This window comes from Schistocerca nitens, chromosome 12 (genome assembly GCF_023898315.1).
Source record: "Schistocerca nitens isolate TAMUIC-IGC-003100 chromosome 12, iqSchNite1.1, whole genome shotgun sequence".
NCBI lineage: Eukaryota > Metazoa > Arthropoda > Insecta > Orthoptera > Acrididae > Schistocerca > Schistocerca nitens.
In genome coordinates this window covers 200,248,034-200,264,898 of record NC_064625.1, presented here as the reverse complement: position 1 = coordinate 200,264,898, position 16,865 = coordinate 200,248,034, and positions in this window count along the sequence as shown.

Sequence of the window (16,865 nt, the reverse complement as noted above, 5' to 3'; positions counted from 1 at the left end):
ACTTGTCTCCGAGGTAGAATTGCTGCCCCGGGCACCTTATCTTCGTTCTCCTGTGAGTCTAGTTTTTCGAATCCAACAAAACTGACAATTAATTGTAACGTTCAGAGCCTGTTAATGACGATGGAACACACAAATTGCGTCGCGATTCAATACATCGTCCTCCAGCCGACTTGTCTCCGAGGGTCTAGTGCTGCCTCGGGCACCTTATGGTCGTTCTCCTGTGAGTCTAGATTTTCGAATCCGACGCAAAAGTGACAGTTAATTGTAAGGTTCAGAGCCTCTTAATGACGATGGAACACACAAATTGCGTCGCGATTCAATACATCGTCCTCCAGCCGACCTGTCTCCAAGGGTCTATTGCTGCCTCGGGCACCTTATGGTCGTTCTCCTGTGAGTCTAGTTATTCGAATCCGACGCAAAACTGACAATTGTAACGTTCAGAGCCTCTTAATGACGATGGAACACACAAATTGCGTCGCGATTCGATACATAGTCCTCCAGCCGAATTGTCTCGAAGGGTCTAGTGCTGCCTCGGGCGCCTTATGGTCGTTCTCCTGTGAGTCTAGATTATCGAATCCGACGCAAAACTGACAGTTAATTGTAACGTTCAGGGCCTCTTAATGACGATGGAACACACAAATTGCGTCGCGATTCAATACATCGTCCTACAGCCGACTTGTCTCCAAGGGTCTAGTACTGCCTCGGGCACCTTATGATCGTTCTCCTATGAGTATACATTTTCATATCCGACGCTAAACTGACAGTTAATTGTAACGTCCAGAGCCTCTTCATGACGATGGAACACACAAATTGCGTCGCGATTCAATACACCGTCCTCCAGCCGACTTGTCTCCGAGGTAGAATTGCTGCCTCGGGCACCTTATCTTCGTTCTCCTGTGAGTCTAGTTTTTCGAATCCAACAAAACTGACAATTAATTGTAACGTTCAGAGCCTGTTAATGACGATGGAACACACAAATTGCGTCGCGATTCAATACATCGTCCTCCAGCCGACTTGTCTCCGAGGCAGTATTGCTGCCCCGGGCACCTTTTGGTCGTTCTCCTATGAGTCTAGTTTTTCAAATCCGGCGCAAAACTGACAGTTAATTGTAACGTTCAGAGCCTCTTCATGACGATGGAACACACAAATTGCGTCGCGATTCAATACATCGTCCTCCAGCCGACTTGTCTCCGAGGTAGAATTGCTGCCCCGGGCACCTTATCTTCGTTCTCCTGTGAGTCTAGTTTTTCGAATCCAACAAAACTGACAATTAATTGTAACGTTCAGAGCCTGTTAATGACGATGGAACACACAAATTGCGTCGCGATTCAATACATCGTCCTCCAGCCGACTTGTCTCCGAGGCAGTATTGCTGCCCCGGGCACCTTTTGGTCGTTCTCCTATGAGTCTAGTTTTTCAAATCCGGCGCAAAACTGACAGTTAATTGTAACGTTCAGAGCCTCTTCATGACGATGGAACACACAAATTGCGTCGCGATTCAATACACCGTCCTCCAGCCGACTTGTCTCCGAGGTAGAATTGCTGCCCCGGGCACCTTATCTTCGTTCTCCTGTGAGTCTAGTTTTTCGAATCCAACAACACTGACAATTAATTGTAACGTTCAGAGCCTGTTAATGACGATGGAACACACAAATTGCGTCGCGATTCAATACATCGTCCTCCAGCCGACTTGTCTCCGAGGGTCTAGTGCTGCCTCGGGCACCTTATGGTCGTTCTCCTGTGAGTCTAGATTTTCGAATCCGACGCAAAAGTGACAGTTAATTGTAAGGTTCAGAGCCTCTTAATGACGATGGAACACACAAATTGCGTCGCGATTCAATACATCGTCCTACAGCCGACCTGTCTGCAAGGGTCTCTTGCTGCCTCGGACACCCTATGGTCGTTCTCCTGTGAGTCTAGTTTTCCGATTCCGACGCAAAACTGAGTTAATTGTAACGTTCAGAGCCTGATAATGACGATGGAACACACAAATTGCGTCGCGATTCAATACATCGTCCTCCAGCCGACTTGTCTCCGAGGTAGAATTGCTGCCCCGGGCACCTTATCTTCGTTCTCCTGTGAGTCTAGTTTTTCGAATCCAACAAAACTGACAATTAATTGTAACGTTCAGAGCCTGTTAATGACGATGGAACACACAAATTGCGTCGCGATTCAATACATCGTCCTCCAGCCGACTTGTCTCCGAGGCAGTATTGCTGCCCCGGGCACCTTTTGGTCGTTCTCCTATGAGTCTAGTTTTTCAAATCCGGCGCAAAACTGACAGTTAATTGTAACGTTCAGAGCCTCTTCATGACGATGGAACACACAAATTGCGTCGCGATTCAATACATCGTCCTCCAGCCGACTTGTCTCCGAGGTAGAATTGCTGCCCCGGGCACCTTATCTTCGTTCTCCTGTGAGTCTAGTTTTTCGAATCCAACAAAACTGACAATTAATTGTAACGTTCAGAGCCTGTTAATGACGATGGAACACACAAATTGCGTCGCGATTCAATACATCGTCCTCCAGCCGACTTGTCTCCGAGGCAGTATTGCTGCCCGGGCACCTTTTGGTCGTTCTCCTATGAGTCTAGTTTTTCAAATCCGGCGCAAAACTGACAGTTAATTGTAACGTTCAGAGCCTCTTCATGACGATGGAACACACAAATTGCGTCGCGATTCAATACACCGTCCTCCAGCCGACTTGTCTCCGAGGTAGAATTGCTGCCCCGGGTACCTTATCTTCGTTCTCCTGTGAGTCTAGTTTTTCGAATCCAACAAAACTGACAATTAATTGTAACGTTCAGAGCCTGTTAATGACGATGGAACACACAAATTGCGTCGCGATTCAATACATCGTCCTCCAGCCGACTTGTCTCCGAGGGTCTAGTGCTGCCTCGGGCACCTTATGGTCGTTCTCCTGTGAGTCTTGATTTTCGAATCCGACGCAAAAGTGACAGTTAATTGTAAGGTTCAGAGCCTCTTAATGACGATGGAACACACAAATTGCGTCGCGATTCAATACATCGTCCTACAGCCGACCTGTCTGCAAGGGTCTCTTGCTGCCTCGGACACCCTATGGTCGTTCTCCTGTGAGTCTAGTTTTCCGATTCCGACGCAAAACTGAGTTAATTGTAACGTTCAGAGCCTGATAATGACGATGGAACACACAAATTGCGTCGCGATTCAATACATCGTCCTCCAGCCGACTTGTCTCCGAGGTAGAATTGCTGCCCCGGGCACCTTATCTTCGTTCTCCTGTGAGTCTAGTTTTTCGAATCCAACAAAACTGACAATTAATTGTAACGTTCAGAGCCTGTTAATGACGATGGAACACACAAATTGCGTCGCGATTCAATACATCGTCCTCCAGCCGACTTGTCTCCGAGGCAGTATTGCTGCCCCGGGCACCTTTTGGTCGTTCTCCTATGAGTCCAGTTTTTCAAATCCGGCGCAAAACTGACAGTTAATTGTAACGTTCAGAGCCTCTTCATGACGATGGAACACACAAATTGCGTCGCGATTCAATACACCGTCCTCCAGCCGACTTGTCTCCGAGGTAGAATTGCTGCCCCGGGCACCTTATCTTCGTTCTCCTGTGAGTCTAGTTTTTCGAATCCAACAAAACTGACAATTAATTGTAACGTTCAGAGCCTGTTAATGACGATGGAACACACAAATTGCGTCGCGATTCAATACATCGTCCTCCAGCCGACTTGTCTCCGAGGGTCTAGTGCTGCCTCGGGCACCTTATGGTCGTTCTCCTGTGAGTCTAGATTTTCGAATCCGACGCAAAAGTGACAGTTAATTGTAAGGTTCAGAGCCTCTTAATGACGATGGAACACACAAATTGCGTCGCGATTCAATACATCGTCCTCCAGCCGACCTGTCTCCAAGGGTCTATTGCTGCCTCGGGCACCTTATGGTCGTTCTCCTGTGAGTCTAGTTATTCGAATCCGACGCAAAACTGACAATTGTAACGTTCAGAGCCTCTTAATGACGATGGAACACACAAATTGCGTCGCGATTCGATACATAGTCCTCCAGCCGAATTGTCTCGAAGGGTCTAGTGCTGCCTCGGGCGCCTTATGGTCGTTCTCCTGTGAGTCTAGATTATCGAATCCGACGCAAAACTGACAGTTAATTGTAACGTTCAGGGCCTCTTAATGACGATGGAACACACAAATTGCGTCGCGATTCAATACATCGTCCTACAGCCGACTTGTCTCCAAGGGTCTAGTACTGCCTCGGGCACCTTATGATCGTTCTCCTATGAGTCTACATTTTCATATCCGACGCTAAACTGACAGTTAATTGTAACGTTCAGAGCCTCTTCATGACGATGGAACACACAAATTGCGTCGCGATTCAATACACCGTCCTCCAGCCGACTTGTCTCCGAGGTAGAATTGCTGCCTCGGGCACCTTATCTTCGTTCTCCTGTGAGTCTAGTTTTTCGAATCCACCAAAACTGACAATTAATTGTAACGTTCAGAGCCTGTTAATGACGATGGAACACACAAATTGCGTCGCGATTCAATACATCGTCCTCCAGCCGACTTGTCTCCGAGGCAGTATTGCTGCCCCGGGCACCTTTTGGTCGTTCTCCTATGAGTCTAGTTTTTCAAATCCGGCGCAAAACTGACAGTTAATTGTAACGTTCAGAGCCTCTTCATGACGATGGAACACACAAATTGCGTCGCGATTCAATACATCGTCCTCCAGCCGACTTGTCTCCGAGGTAGAATTGCTGCCCCGGGCACCTTATCTTCGTTCTCCTGTGAGTCTAGTTTTTCGAATCCAACAAAACTGACAATTAATTGTAACGTTCAGAGCCTGTTAATGACGATGGAACACACAAATTGCGTCGCGATTCAATACATCGTCCTCCAGCCGACTTGTCTCCGAGGCAGTATTGCTGCCCCGGGCACCTTTTGGTCGTTCTCCTATGAGTCTAGTTTTTCAAATCCGGCGCAAAACTGACAGTTAATTGTAACGTTCAGAGCCTCTTCATGACGATGGAACACACAAATTGCGTCGCGATTCAATACACCGTCCTCCAGCCGACTTGTCTCCGAGGTAGAATTGCTGCCCCGGGCACCTTATCTTCGTTCTCCTGTGAGTCTAGTTTTTCGAATCCAACAAAACTGACAATTAATTGTAACGTTCAGTGCCTGTTAATGACGATGGAACACACAAATTGCGTCGCGATTCAATACATCGTCCTCCAGTCGACTTGTCTCCGAGGGTCTAGTGCTGCCTCGGGCACCTTATGGTCGTTCTCCTGTGAGTCTAGATTTTCGAATCCGACGCAAAAGTGACAGTTAATTGTAAGGTTCAGAGCCTCTTAATGACGATGGAACACACAAATTGCGTCGCGATTCAATACATCGTCCTACAGCCGACCTGTCTGCAAGGGTCTCTTGCTGCCTCGGACACCCTATGGTCGTTCTCCTGTGAGTCTAGTTTTCCGATTCCGACGCAAAACTGAGTTAATTGTAACGTTCAGAGCCTGATAATGACGATGGAACACACAAATTGCGTCGCGATTCAATACATCGTCCTCCAGCCGACTTGTCTCCGAGGTAGAATTGCTGCCCCGGGCACCTTATCTTCGTTCTCCTGTGAGTCTAGTTTTTCGAATCCAACAAAACTGACAATTAATTGTAACGTTCAGAGCCTGTTAATGACGATGGAACACACAAATTGCGTCGCGATTCAATACATCGTCCTCCAGCCGACTTGTCTCCGAGGCAGTATTGCTGCCCCGGGCACCTTTTGGTCGTTCTCCTATGAGTCCAGTTTTTCAAATCCGGCGCAAAACTGACAGTTAATTGTAACGTTCAGAGCCTCTTCATGACGATGGAACACACAAATTGCGTCGCGATTCAATACACCGTCCTCCAGCCGACTTGTCTCCGAGGTAGAATTGCTGCCCCGGGCACCTTATCTTCGTTCTCCTGTGAGTCTAGTTTTTCGAATCCAATAAAACTGACAATTAATTGTAACGTTCAGAGCCTGTTAATGACGATGGAACACACAAATTGCGTCGCGATTCAATACATCGTCCTCCAGCCGACTTGTCTCCGAGGGTCTAGTGCTGCCTCGGGCACCTTATGGTCGTTCTCCTGTGAGTCTAGATTTTCGAATCCGACGCAAAAGTGACAGTTAATTGTAAGGTTCAGAGCCTCTTAATGACGATGGAACACACAAATTGCGTCGCGATTCAATACATCGTCCTCCAGCCGACCTGTCTCCAAGGGTCTATTGCTGCCTCGGGCACCTTATGGTCGTTCTCCTGTGAGTCTAGTTATTCGAATCCGACGCAAAACTGACAATTGTAACGTTCAGAGCCTCTTAATGACGATGGAACACACAAATTGCGTCGCGATTCGATACATAGTCCTCCAGCCGAATTGTCTCGAAGGGTCTAGTGCTGCCTCGGGCGCCTTATGATCGTTCTCCTGTGAGTCTAGATTTTCGAGTCCGACGCAAAACTGACATTTAATTGTAACGTTCAGGGCCTCTTAATGACGGTGGAACACACAAATTGCGTCGTGATTCAATACATCGTCCCACAGCCGACTTGTCTCCAAGGGTCTAGTGCTGCCTCGGGCACCTTATGGTCGTTCTCCTGTGAGTCTAGTTTTTCGAATCCGACGCAAAACTGACAATTAATTGTAATGTTCAGAGCCTGTTAATGACGATGGAACACACAAATTGCGTCGCGATTCAATTCATCGTCGTCCAGCCGACTTGTCTCCAAGGATCTATTGCTGCCTCGGGCACCTTATGGTCGTTCTTCTGTGAGTCCAGATTTTCGAATCCGACGCAAAACTGACAGTTAATTGTAAGGTTCAGAGCCTCTTAATGACGATGGAACACACAAATTTCGTCGCGATTGAATACATCGACCTCCAGCTGACTTGACTCCAAGGGTCTATAGCTGCCTCGGGCACCTTTTCGTCATTCTCCAGTGAGTCTAGTTTTTCGAATCCGACGCAAAACTGACAATTAGTTGTAACGTTCAGAGCCTGTTAATGACGATGGAACACACAAATTGCGTCGCGATTCAATACATCGTCCTCCAGCCGACTTGTCTCCGAGGCAGTATTGCTGCCCCGGGCACCTTTTGGTCGTTCTCCTATGAGTCTAGTTTTTCAAATCCGGCGCAAAACTGACAGTTAATTGTAACGTTCAGAGCCTCTTCATGACGATGGAACACACAAATTGCGTCGCGATTCAATACACCGTCCTCCAGCCGACTTGTCTCCTAGGTAGAATTGCTGCCCCGGGCACCTTATCTTCGTTCTCCTGTGAGTCTAGTTTTTCGAATCCAACAAAACTGACAATTAATTGTAACGTTCAGAGCCTGTTAATGACGATGGAACACACAAATTGCGTCGCGATTCAATACATCGTCCTCCAGCCGACTTGTCTCCGAGGCAGTATTGCTGCCCCGGGCACCTTTTGGTCGTTCTCCTATGAGTCTAGTTTTTCAAATCCGGCGCAAAACTGACAGTTAATTGTAACGTTCAGAGCCTCTTCATGACGATGGAACACACAAATTGCGTCGCGATTCAATACATCGTCCTCCAGCCGACTTGTCTCCGAGGTAGAATTGCTGCCCCGGGCACCTTATCTTCGTTCTCCTGTGAGTCTAGTTTTTCGAATCCAACAAAACTGACAATTAATTGTAACGTTCAGAGCCTGTTAATGACGATGGAACACACAAATTGCGTCGCGATTCAATACATCGTCCTCCAGCCGACTTGTCTCCGAGGCAGTATTGCTGCCCCGGGCACCTTTTGGTCGTTCTCCTATGAGTCTAGTTTTTCAAATCCGGCGCAAAACTGACAGTTAATTGTAACGTTCAGAGCCTCTTCATGACGATGGAACACACAAATTGCGTCGCGATTCAATACACCGTCCTCCAGCCGACTTGTCTCCGAGGTAGAATTGCTGCCCCGGGCACCTTATCTTCGTTCTCCTGTGAGTCTAGTTTTTCGAATCCAACAAAACTGACAATTAATTGTAACGTTCAGAGCCTGTTAATGACGATGGAACACACAAATTGCGTCGCGATTCAATACATCGTCCTCCAGCCGACTTGTCTCCGAGGTAGAATTGCTGCCTCGGGCACCTTATGGTCGTTCTCCTGTGAGTCTAGATTTTCGAATCCGACGCAAAAGTGACAGTTAATTGTAAGGTTCAGAGCCTCTTAATGACGATGGAACACACAAATTGCGTCGCGATTCAATACATCGTCCTACAGCCGACCTGTCTGCAAGGGTCTCTTGCTGCCTCGGACACCCTATGGTCGTTCTCCTGTGAGTCTAGTTTTCCGATTCCGACGCAAAACTGAGTTAATTGTAACGTTCAGAGCCTGATAATGACGATGGAACACACAAATTGCGTCGCGATTCAATACATCGTCCTCCAGCCGACTTGTCTCCGAGGTAGAATTGCTGCCCCGGGCACCTTATCTTCGTTCTCCTGTGAGTCTAGTTTTTCGAATCCAACAAAACTGACAATTAATTGTAACGTTCAGAGCCTGTTAATGACGATGGAACACACAAATTGCGTCGCGATTCAATACATCGTCCTCCAGCCGACTTGTCGCCGAGGCAGTATTGCTGCCCCGGGCACCTTTTGGTCGTTCTCCTATGAGTCTAGTTTTTCAAATCCGGCGCAAAACTGACAGTTAATTGTAACGTTCAGGGCCTCTTCATGACGATGGAACACACAAATTGCGTCGCGATTCAATACACCGTCCTCCAGCCGACTTGTCTCCGAGGTAGAATTGCTGCCCCGGGCACCTTATCTTCGTTCTCCTGTGAGTCTAGTTTTTCGAATCCAACAAAACTGACAATTAATTGTAACGTTCAGAGCCTGTTAATGACGATGGAACACACAAATTGCGTCGCGATTCAATACATCGTCCTCCAGCCGACTTGTCTCCGAGGGTCTAGTGCTGCCTCGGGCACCTTATGGTCGTTCTCCTGTGAGTCTAGATTTTCGAATCCGACGCAAAAGTGACAGTTAATTGTAAGGTTCAGAGCTTCTTAATGACGATGGAACACACAAATTGCGTCGCGATTCAATACACCGTCCTCCAGCCGACTTGTCTCCGAGGTAGAATTGCTGCCCCGGGCACCTTATCTTCGTTCTCCTGTGAGTCTAGTTTTTCGAATCCAACAAAACTGACAATTAATTGTAACGTTCAGAGCCTGTTAATGACGATGGAACACACAAATTGCGTCGCGATTCAATACATCGTCCTCCAGCCGACTTGTCTCCGAGGCAGTATTGCTGCCCCGGGCACCTTTTGGTCGTTCTCCTATGAGTCTAGTTTTTCAAATCCGGCGCAAAACTGACAGTTAATTGTAACGTTCAGAGCCTCTTCATGACGATGGAACGCACAAATTGCGTCGCGATTCAATACATCGTCCTCCAGCCGACTTGTCTCCGAGGTAGAATTGCTGCCCCGGGCACCTTATCTTCGTTCTCCTGTGAGTCTAGTTTTTCGAATCCAACAAAACTGACAATTAATTGTAACGTTCAGAGCCTGTTAATGACGATGGAACACACAAATTGCGTCGCGATTCAATACATCGTCCTCCAGCCGACTTGTCTCCGAGGGTCTAGTGCTGCCTCGGGCACCTTATGGTCGTTCTCCTGTGAGTCTAGATTTTCGAATCCGACGCAAAAGTGACAGTTAATTGTAAGGTTCAGAGCCTCTTAATGACGATGGAACACACAAATTGCGTCGCGATTCAATACACCGTCCTCCAGCCGACTTGTCTCCGAGGTAGAATTGCTGCCCCGGGCACCTTATCTTCGTTCTCCTGTGAGTCTAGTTTTTCGAATCCAACAAAACTGACAATTAATTGTAACGTTCAGAGCCTGTTAATGACGATGGAACACACAAATTGCGTCGCGATTCAATACATCGTCCTCCAGCCGACTTGTCTCCGAGGCAGTATTGCTGCCCCCGGCACCTTTTGGTCGTTCTCCTATGAGTCTAGTTTTTCAAATCCGGCGCAAAACTGACAGTTAATTGTAACGTTCAGAGCGTCTTCATGACGATGGAACACACAAATTGCGTCGCGATTCAATACATCGTCCTCCAGCCGACTTGTCTCCGAGGTAGAATTGCTGCCCCGGGCACCTTATTTTCGTTCTCCTGTGAGTCTAGTTTTTCGAATCCAACAAAACTGACAATTAATTGTAACGTTCAGAGCCTGTTAATGACGATGGAACACACAAATTGCGTCGCGATTCAATACATCGTCCTCCAGCCGACTTGTCTCCGAGGCAGTATTGCTGCCCCGGGCACCTTTTGGTCATTCTCCTATGAGTCTAGTTTTTCAAATCCGGCGCAAAACTGACAGTTAATTGTAACGTTCAGAGCCTCTTCATGACGATGGAACACACAAATTGCGTCGCGATTCAATACACCGTCCTCCAGCCGACTTGTCTCCGAGGTAGAATTGCTGCCCCGGGCACCTTATCTTCGTTCTCCTGTGAGTCTAGTTTTTCGAATCCAACAAAACTGACAATTAATTGTAACGTTCAGAGCCTGTTAATGACGATGGAACACACAAATTGCGTCGCGATTCAATACATCGTCCTCCAGCCGACTTGTCTCCGAGGGTCTAGTGCTGCCTCGGGCACCTTATGGACGTTCTCCTGTGAGTCTAGATTTTCGAATCCGACGCAAAAGTGACAGTTAATTGTAAGGTTCAGAGCCTCTTAATGACGATGGAACACACAAATTGCGTCGCGATTCAATACATCGTCCTCCAGCCGACCTGTCTCCAAGGGTCTATTGCTGCCTCGGGCACCTTATGGTCGTTCTCCTGTGAGTCTAGTTATTCGAATCCGACGCAAAACTGACAATTGTAACGTTCAGAGCCTGTTAATGACAATGGAACACACAAATTGCGTCGCGATTCGATACAAAGTCCTCCAGCCGAATTGTCTCGAAGGGTCTAGTGCTGCCTCGGGCGCCTTATGGTCGTTCTCCTGTGATTCTAGATTTTCGAGTCCGACGCAAAACTGACAGTTAATTGTAACGTTCAGGGCCTCTTAATGACGGTGGAACACACAAATTGCGTCGCGATTCAATTCATCGTCCTCCAGCCGACTTGACTCCAAGGATCTATTGCTGCCTCGGGCACCTTATGGTCGTTCTTCTGTGAGTCCAGATTTTCGAATCCGACGCAAAACTGACAGTTAATTGTAAGGTTCAGAGCCTCTTAATGACGATGAAACACACAAATTTCGTCGCGATTGAATACATCGACCTCCAGCTGACTTGTCTCCAAGGGTCTATAGCTGCCTCGGGCACCTTATCGTCATTCTCCAGTGAGTCTAGTTTTTCGAATCCGACGCAAAACTGACAATTAGTTGTAACGTTCAGAGCCTGTTAATGACGATGGAACACACAAATTGCGTCGCGATTCAATACATCGTCCTCCAGCCGACTTGTCTCCGAGGCAGTATTGCTGCCCCGGGCACCTTTTGGTCGTTCTCCTATGAGTCTAGTTTTTCAAATCCGGCGCAAAACTGACAGTTAATTGTAACGTTCAGAGCCTCTTCATGACGATGGAACACACAAATTGCGTCGCGATTCAATACACCGTCCTCCAGCCGACTTGTCTCCGAGGTAGAATTGCTGCCCCGGGCACCTTATCGTCGTTCTCCTGTGAGTCTAGTTTTTGAAATCCTACAAAACTGACAATTAATTGTAACGTTCAGAGCCTGTTAATGACGATGGAACACACAAATTGCGTCGCGATTCAATACATCGTCCTCCAGCTGACTTGTCTCCGAGGCAGTATTGCTGCCCCGGGCACCTTTTGGTCGTTCTCCTATGAGTCTAGTTTTTCAAATCCGGCGCAAAACTGACAGTTAATTGTAACGTTCAGAGCCTCTTCATGACGATGGAACACACAAATTGCGTCGCGATTCAATACATCGTCCTCCAGCCGACTTGTCTCCGAGGTAGAATTGCTGCCCCGGGCACCTTATCTTCGTTCTCCTGTGAGTCTAGTTTTTCGAATCCAACAAAACTGACAATTAATTGTAACGTTCAGAGCCTGTTAATGACGATGGAACACACAAATTGCGTCGCGATTCAATACATCGTCCTCCAGCCGACTTGTCTCCGAGGCAGTATTGCTGCCCCGGGCACCTTTTGGTCGTCCTCCTATGAGTCTAGTTTTTCAAATCCGGCGCAAAACTGACAGTTAATTGTAACGTTCAGAGCCTCTTCATGACGATGGAACACACAAATTGCGTCGCGATTCAATACACCGTCCTCCAGCCGACTTGTCTCCGAGGTAGAATTGCTGCCCCAGGCACCTTATCTTCGTTCTCCTGTGAGTCTAGTTTTTCGAATCCAACAAAACTGACAATTAATTGTAACGTTCAGAGCCTGTTAATGACGATGGAACACACAAATTGCGTCGCGATTCAATACATCGTCCTCCAGCCGACTTGTCTCCGAGGGTCTAGTGCTGCCTCGGGCACCTTATGGTCGTTCTCCTGTGAGTCTAGATTTTCGAATCCGACGCAAAAGTGACAGTTAATTGTAAGGTACAGAGCCTCTTAATGACGATGGAACACACAAATTGCGTCGCGATTCAATACATCGTCCTACAGCCGACCTGTCTGCAAGGGTCTCTTGCTGCCTCGGACACCCTATGGTCGTTCTCCTGTGAGTCTAGCTTTCCGATTCCGACGCAAAACTGAGTTAATTGTAACGTTCAGAGCCTGATAATGACGATGGAACACACAAATTGCGTCGCGATTCAATACATCGTCCTCCAGCCGACTTGTCTCCGAGGTAGAATTGCTGCCCCGGGCACCTTATCTTCGTTCTCCTGTGAGTCTAGTTTTTCAAATCCTACAAAACTGACAATTAATTGTAACGTTCAGAGCCTGTTAATGACGATGGAACACACAAATTGCGTCGCGATTCAATACATCGTCCTCCAGCCGACTTGTCTCCGAGGCAGTATTGCTGCCCCGGGCACCTTTTGGTCGTTCTCCTATGAGTCTAGTTTTTCAAATCCGGCGCAAAACTGACAGTTAATTGTAACGTTCAGAGCCTCTTCATGACGATGGAACACACAAATTGCGTCGCGATTCAATACATCGTCCTCCAGCCGACTTGTCTCCGAGGTAGAATTGCTGCCCCGGGCACCTTATCTTCGTTCTCCTGTGAGTCTAGTTTTTCGAATCCAACAAAACTGACAATTAATTGTAACGTTCAGAGCCTGTTAATGACGATGGAACACACAAATTGCGTCGCGATTCAATACATCGTCCTCCAGCCGACTTGTCTCCGAGGCAGTATTGCTGCCCCGGGCACCTTTTGGTCGTTCTCCTATGAGTCTAGTTTTTCAAATCCGGCGCAAAACTGACAGTTAATTGTAACGTTCAGAGCCTCTTCATGACGATGGAACACACAAATTGCGTCGCGATTCAATACACCGTCCTCCAGGCGACTTGTCTCCGAGGTAGAATTGCTGCCCCGGGCACCTTATCTTCGTTCTCCTGTGAGTCTAGTTTTTCGAATCCAACAAAACTGACAATTAATTGTAACGTTCAGAGCCTGTTAATGACGATGGAACACACAAATTGCGTCGCGATTCAATACATCGTCCTCCAGCCGACTTGTCTCCGAGGGTCTAGTGCTGCCTCGGGCACCTTATGGTCGTTCTCCTGTGAGTCTAGATTTTCGAATCCGACGCAAAAGTGACAGTTAATTGTAAGGTTCAGAGCCTCTTAATGACGATGGAACACACAAATTGCGTCGCGATTCAATACATCGTCCTCCAGCCGACCTGTCTCCAAGGGTCTATTGCTGCCTCGGGCACCTTATGGTCGTTCTCCTGTGAGTCTAGTTATTCGAATCCGACGCAAAACTGACAATTGTAACGTTCAGAGCCTCTTAATGACGATGGAACACACAAATTGCGTCGCGATTCGATACATAGTCCTCCAGCCGAATTGTCTCGAAGGGTCTAGTGCTGCCTCGGGCGCCTTATGGTCGTTCTCCTGTGAGTCTAGATTTTCGAGTCCGACGCAAAACTGACAGTTAATTGTAACGTTCAGGGCCTCTTAATGACGGTGGAACACACAAATTGCGTCGCGATTCAATACATCGTCCCACAGCCGACTTGTCTCCAAGGGTCTAGTGCTGCCTCGGGCACCTTATGGTCGTTCTCCTGTGAGTCTAGTTTTTCGAATCCGACGCAAAACTGACAATTAATTGTAATGTTCAGAGCCTGTTAATGACGATGGAACACACAAATTGCGTCGCGATTCAATTCATCGTCCTCCAGCCGACTTGTCTCCAAGGATCTATTGCTGCCTCGGGCACCTTATGGTCGTTCTTCTGTGAGTCCAGATTTTCGAATCCGACGCAAAACTGACAGTTAATTGTAAGGTTCAGAGCCTCTTAATGACGATGGAAATTTCGTCGCGATTGAATACATAGACCTCCAGCTGACTTGTCTCCAAGGGTCTATAGCTGCCTCGGGCACCTTATCGTCATTCTCCAGTGAGTCTAGTTTTTCGAATCCGACGCAAAACTGACAGTTAATTGTAACGTTCAGAGCCTGATAATGACGATGGAACACACAAATTGCGTCGCGATTCAATACATCGTCCTCCAGCCGACTTGTCTCCGAGGTAGTATTGCTGCCCCGGGCACCTTATCGTCGTTCTCCTGTGAGTCTAGTTTTTCGAATCCAACATAACTGACAATTAATTGTAACGTTCAGAGCCTGTTAATGACGATGGAACACACAAATTGCGTCGCGATTCAATACATCGTCCTCCAGCCGACTTGTCTCCGAGGTAGTATTGCTGCCCCGGGCACCTTTTGGTCGTTCTCCTATGAGTCTAGTTTTTCGAATCCGGCGCAAAACTGACAGTTAATTGTAACGTTCAGAGCCTCTTAATGACGATGGAGCACACAAATTGCTTAGCGATTCAATACATCGTCCTACAGCCGTCTTGTCTCAAAGAGTCTAGTGCTGACTCGGGCGCCTTATGGTCGTTCTCCTGTGAGTCTAGATTTTCGAATCCGACGCAAAACTGATAGTTAATTGTAACGTTCAGAGCCTCTTAATGACGATGGAACACACAAATTGCGTCGCGATTCAATACATCGTCCTCCAGCCGACTTGTCTCCGAGGTAGTATTGCTGCCCCGGGCACCTTATCGTCGTTCTCCTGTGAGTCTAGTTTTTCGAATCCAACATAACTGACAATTAATTGTAACGTTCAGAGCCTGTTAATGACGATGGAACACACAAATTGCGTCGCGATTCAATACATCGTCCTACAGCCGTCTTGTCTCAAAGAGTCTAGTGCTGACTCGGGCGCCTTATGGTCGTTCTCCTGTGAGTCTAGATTTTCGAATCCGACGCAAAACTGATAGTTAATTGTAACGTTCAGAGCCTCTTAATGACGATGGAACACACAAATTGCGTCGCGATTCAATACATCGTCCTACAGCCGAGTTGTCTCCAAGGGTCTAGTGCTGCCTCGGGCACCTTATGGTCGTTCTCCTGTGAGTCTAGATTTTAGAATCCGACGCAAAACTGACAGTGAATTGTAACGTTCAGAGCCTCTTGATGACGATGGAACACACAAATTGCGTCGCGATTCAACAAATCGTCCTACAGCCGACCTGACTGCAAGGGTCTCTTGCTGCCTCGGGCACCTTATGGTCGTTCTCCTGTGAGTCTAGTTTTCCCAATACGACGCAAAACTGACAGTTAATTGTAACGTTCAGAGCCTGATAATGACGATGGAACACACAAATTGCGTCGCGATTCAATACATCGTCCTCCAGCCGACTTGTCTCCGAGGTAGTATTGCTGCCCCGGGCACCTTATCGTCGTTCTCCTGTGAGTCTAGTTTTTCGAATCCAACATAACTGACAATTAATTGTAACGTTCAGAGCCTGTTAATGACGATGGAACACACAAATTGCGTCGCGATTCAATACATCGTCCTCCAGCCGACTTGTCTCCGAGGTAGTATTGCTGCCCCGGGCACCTTTTGGTCGTTCTCCTATGAGTCTAGTTTTTCGAATCCGGCGCAAAACTGACAGTTAATTGTAACGTTCAGAGCCTCTTAATGACGATGGAGCACACAAATTGCTTAGCGATTCAATACATCGTCCTACAGCCGTCTTGTCTCAAAGAGTCTAGTGCTGACTCGGGCGCCTTATGGTCGTTCTCCTGTGAGTCTAGATTTTCGAATCCGACGCAAAACTGATAGTTAATTGTAACGTTCAGAGCCTCTTAATGACGATGGAACACACAAATTGCGTCGCGATTCAATACATCGTCCTACAGCCGAGTTGTCTCCAAGGGTCTAGTGCTGCCTCGGGCACCTTATGGTCGTTCTCCTGTGAGTCTAGGTTTTCGAATCCGACGCAAAACTGACAGTGAATTGTAACGTTCAGAGCCTCTTAATGACGATGGAACCCACAAATTGCGTCGCGATTCAATTTATCGTCCTCCAGTAGACTTGTATCCAAGGGTCTAATGCTGCCTCGGGCACCTTATCATCGTTCTCCTGTGAGTCTAGTTTTTCGAATCCGACGCAAAACTGATAGTTAATTGTAACGTTCAGAGCCTCTTAATGACGATGGAACACACAAATTGCGTCGCGATACAATACATCGTCCTCCAGCCGACTTGTCTCCGTGGTAGTATTGCTGCCCCGGGCACCTTTTGGTCGTTCTCCTATGAATCTAATTTTCGAATCCGACGCAAAACTGACAGTTAATTGTAACGTTCAGAGCCTCTTAATGACAATGGAACACACAAATTGC